Source organism: Dendrobium catenatum, unplaced genomic scaffold (assembly GCF_001605985.2).
Source record: "Dendrobium catenatum unplaced genomic scaffold, ASM160598v2 fragScaff_scaffold_716, whole genome shotgun sequence".
Lineage (NCBI taxonomy): Eukaryota > Viridiplantae > Streptophyta > Magnoliopsida > Asparagales > Orchidaceae > Dendrobium > Dendrobium catenatum.
This window is the reverse complement of record NW_021319178.1, coordinates 18,786,256-18,791,435: the sequence shown is the minus strand read 5'-3', so window position 1 is coordinate 18,791,435 and position 5,180 is coordinate 18,786,256.

Below are 5,180 nucleotides of genomic sequence, written 5' to 3'. Positions count from 1 at the left end.
TTAATTATTACTTAAATACTTAGTTATTTCAAAATAATTAATAGGATTAAATTTGATTTTAAATGAAAATAATTATTATAAAATATTATAGATAATAAATAATCACCTTAAATCTTTTAACTATCTTAAATGATTTAATTATTCAAGAAATACATGTAAAATCTTTTAACCACCTTAAATCCTGAATTGAATAGCCAAATAGTCACACATGATTTTATCATAAATGTTGTCAAACAGTTTTCAAAATTTAACCCCCTCTGGATTTACTAAGGATTTCATAAATCTAGATTTAGATGATTTATGAAATCCTACTTAAATGAAATCCTGGGTGGTACCAAACAACCCCTTAAATTGAATTTTGTTTTAATTTTTATCTTATCCTCCCGATGAACTTGGACCAGAGGTTTAGTATTGATATATCATCAAAAAATTATCTTGAACATGCACGAATCTCGAGCCAAAATCAATTTAAAATGTTTGAAATAAAATTAGGAATATGAACACCGATTTCATAAAACTTATAGTCGAACTGAACGTCTCGAAAAGACGAACCCAACGACACCAAATTCGACTCAATCCGAGCCCAAATGGTCCAAATTGAATACTCAAAGCGTCTTTGAAAGGTTCAAACCATAATTTGGATTACCAAACGGATTCGAAACACGACATGCTTATAGTTGAATCAAGCGACTCGACGAGACGAATCCAACGAGCCCAAGACCGACAAATTTCGATATCATTAAGACTTCAAATGCCTAATAAATGGTCCACGATCAAGGGAATCAACATCGACCGCCCATTCAAAACACTCCCAATTCACCCTTGATATCCCCTCCTATTTACTGTTCATATCACTCTCATAAAATTATAAATAGACCTCTCATTCCTCATGGATGAAAAATGAAGAAGGGTCCCAAGCAAGGGAGTGAAGGAAGAGAAACTAAGATTCTCTTGCCACCAGATTCCTTCTCGACCACCGTTGGACTTATGCTCGGCCACTGATTAACGTCGGACTTCTGCCCAACCACCGCCTGACACCAGACATTTGCCCACGCACTAGATTTAGGGTTTAAGTCTACTACTATCGATGTCTCATAGTATGCCTCATCGGTGGGTAAGTCATCTATCATTAAGGGGCTTTAAATCATACCTATCTACGTCACATGGATGACGCCACCTCCATCTTTCTCTTCTGCATGCTTTGAGTGCATGATTTATTTCTTTTCTCCAGATTCTTCCTACCACCTTAGTTCCTCCGGATGTTATGTGAGTCATGTGTTGACTAAGCCAAATTGAACATTTTTTCCCCTTTGAGTAGGAATTTCCTTGTCTCCTTCCAATGTGCCAATCCCATATGAGAGGATGATATAGGATACTTAATTGAGAGTCTTCTCAGGCCCCAACCTGAGATGTAATTAGCCACGATGGTTTGTGCCCGTGGGAAACCGAGTCCCCCAATCAAATAAACCCCACTCGAGTTGATGTATCGGGTGGGGAAATCTTGTGACTCTAATCAGGTCATGCATATTATTATCCATCAGGTTGCATAGGTGAGAGCCGTTATCCTCAATGGTTAATCGTATGTACGATATAATCGATCCTTCCATTGGCCCACTTGCAAAGAGCACGAAGGCCTGTGATCGTCTCGTCCTTCGGGATGATACGGTCATACTCCTTTGCATTATGTCCCCGGTGAGCGATACTCTTTCGGAGGTCCATAGCTACAATAATGAGTAAATATATATGTTGGTATATTGAGGTTTGTTAAACATCAATGGTGTAGATCATTAGAGCAAACATCTAATTGTGAGAAGTGATCAGATTGAGCGAAACCAAAACCGTAGTGGAGCAGCCAGTAGCACTATGTTAGTGGAATAGTGAGCCGAAAGTAAATATAAGCAAGTGAACTTATCTCATACTCTTATTTGAAAAAGAATGTAATTATAAGCAATTTTTTTATTACAATAAAAGTGTAGTTTTGAACCTTAGGAGGGCTTACCCAAAAGCATTGAAATGAGAAAAGAGAAATAAAAAAGTATAATAGGAAAAATGTATATTCAAGATAAAAATATAGAGAGAAGGCACTACATCTAATTGAAAACAAAAGGTGAAAATTGAAATATGAATGGTAGGAAATATATAAGGGAAAAAAAAAAAGATCAAAATAGGACATTTAGGAAATAAAAAATGAGTTTGAGTACCATTTTATTTGAGCAAAATGTTAATCTTGTGGTCATTATATAATAAAATGAATTTATGATGATGATTATTATTATTTTGAATGATTTTTCTGTTGTAAAAATAATCTTTATGTTATTTATGATAGATATAACACTTATTATTTATCTTCACAATTTTAGCATTCATGAAATTGTCCATATGTTATTTATGATATAACACAATAATATTGATTAAATATGATTTGATATCTGACATATGCTCAACATTAGTTGATAAAGAGGCAAAGCAATCAGAATGTAACAAGATTGGGCTCACAAAACAGTAAAGCAATCATCTAGTTATCAATTGTTCAACATAGCCAAACAGATTGAATGAATTTTTTTGAGAGTTTGTGGTGGTTTGGATTGGAAAAGATCACTTGCTTAGGCAAAAATGTTAGGCTTCATTTGGAATGATTTTTTTATTGTTTCTTAAAACAATTTTTTAGTACAAAATTAAAAATTTTTGTACTAAAAAATTACTTTAAGAAACAGTAACATCCTTAATCAAAATGATCATGGAAATTGCAGATCCAGTTCCTGAAAGGTATGCCAATGGGCTTTGTTGGAAAGGGATCAGCTAGGTAGTAGAGAGCTAGAAATGTGAAAAATATCTTTTTTTTTTTCAATATTAAATGCACAGCCAACTCTTTCATTTTTTCATACTTTTTTGAGTTGTCAAGTAATTTTAATTTAAAATAAAAATTAACAGTTAACAAGTTAGAATGTGTTTGAAAACTATGCAACAATATTAAATGCACAACTTACTCCCAAAGAAATAAATCATGACAAATAGAAAAGTATCTTCTTATCCCATGAAACAATTATAGGAAAAACCTATTGTAGAAACATCAATTTTTATCAAATTAAGGGGGGGCTATATGAGGGAGGAAATAGTTGACTTTGTAATTTTATTAAACAAGGAATATTATAAAGTTGAATGTTTTCAATTTATTAAAATTAAAAAAGTATAATTAGTCAAGGTTAGCAAAGTCATATTTTTGTTATCAGAGATTGACAAGCAGCAACATTATTTTATAAGGTTTCGTTTGAGATTGGCTTTCTTACTGCTTCTTAAAGCAGCTTTTTATTACATTTTTTTTTTGTATTAAAAAGCTGCGTTAAGAAGCAATAAAAAAGTCGTCACAAACGAAACCTAAGTTAACTTTTCTTTGACATTTCGAGAGAGACCTCTCTTTTTCTTGTGCCAAAGCTACAAAGATGGGCGATATATCTATTGTGCCTCAACTAGAATTCCTTATGTCCTATATCAAATATGTGATAGATCTTCAGATAGCTATAGAGAATCATCCCCTTAAAATATCACAAATATTAAAATTGTTTAATGCAAATGGATTTGATTTATATTTTGATGGAACTACTCCTAAACCAAATAAACAAATACTCATAGAAGAATTTGGCCACTGCATTATAGACCTCTAAAAAGTCTTTTAAGATTGCAATAGCACTCAATTGTAGCCCATCAGCCTAAATGGTTTCTATGCTCTTTTGTGCATTGAGGCTGATGGCTACAATTGAGATTGCAATAGAACTCAATATGATATGGCAGCCAATCTTTTTATTTTCAAACTTCGAAAATAAAAATTCTAAGATCTGATAGTGATGATGAGTTTGCTAATTATAACCTCCACATATTAACTCTATCTCATCTAGCTCCACCCGCTCAAATTCCCCATCACCCTCCATCCCAAATCCAACTCGCCATCCTATGGTCACTCAATTACAACCAGAGAACCATGAACCAAAACATATAATCAGCATGAAGCATCAAACTATAAAATCGACTTAGGTGAAAGACTATATCATAAGAATTTGAAGCTTTGCAAGCTCAAGGTACTTGGATTCTTTTACCACATACACCAACACAAAACATATTGGGTTGCATATGAATATTTAAAATAAAGAAAGAATTGAATGGATCTATTACAACATATAAAGCTAGGCTTCTAGCTCAAGGTTACAAGAAACAACAAGGTATATAATATATAACTTCAACATTTTCAGCCCTATTACAAAATTACTCATAATTACAATATTTCTAGCCACAGCTATTACTTACAAGTAGAAAGTTTTACAATAAGATGTTTCAAATGCTTTTCTGCGTGGCAACTTTGATGACACTATATATCTGTCTCAACCACTCGAGTTTTAGGATCCATAACACCCCGGCGAAAATTAAGGCTGGTTCCGCCCCTGACTACAGAGCTACTACATCATGCTAGAAGAATGTCAAATTGCAGCCTGATTTTAACTCCTGCTCCAACTAAACTTTATTTTTTCTAATTTTCTGCTTTAGCAAACAATGTTTATTCAAATCCATAACAACATCATCATATTAGTGGTTCGGCTGATCCACACAAAAGAAATGGATCAAAGAACAAATCAACTAATAGTTCCTCTCGGAGAGTTTCTCTATTCAGCATAAACTGTATCAGCATTCACTCCTATATACAACCCAAGCAGCTTAAAATTATAACTGAAAACTGAAATTTTCATTTCCATCAGGCTCTAACTAAACACAATTCTTATAAAGTTGGCCAAAATTTCTTCCATTCTCATATAAAAAAAAAAGGAAGAATCTTTTCAATTTGATATCCAACACTGCTATGAAAACTGCTCACTCTTCCAGTAAACAGTATTGACAACTAAATTTCATCTTATCCAATATCTTTAATCTAAGACTGCACAATACTTACCCTGTTTCTAAAATAATCAGTATCTACTAAGAACATGAAAACCTCAAGAAAAATTACGCTAGAATGCTAAGGAAAAAAAGGAGAAACAGAGCTGAAATGCTCAGTACTTGCTGTTCTCTGAAACCCTCTTCCTGGTCACGCGGATGTAAACGAAGGTCGCAACCACAAAGGCGGCAATAAATCCTGCGGCTATTAGTTTTGCAGTGGTGAGTTCCACCTTCGAAGCCTGCCTCCGCGGATGCCG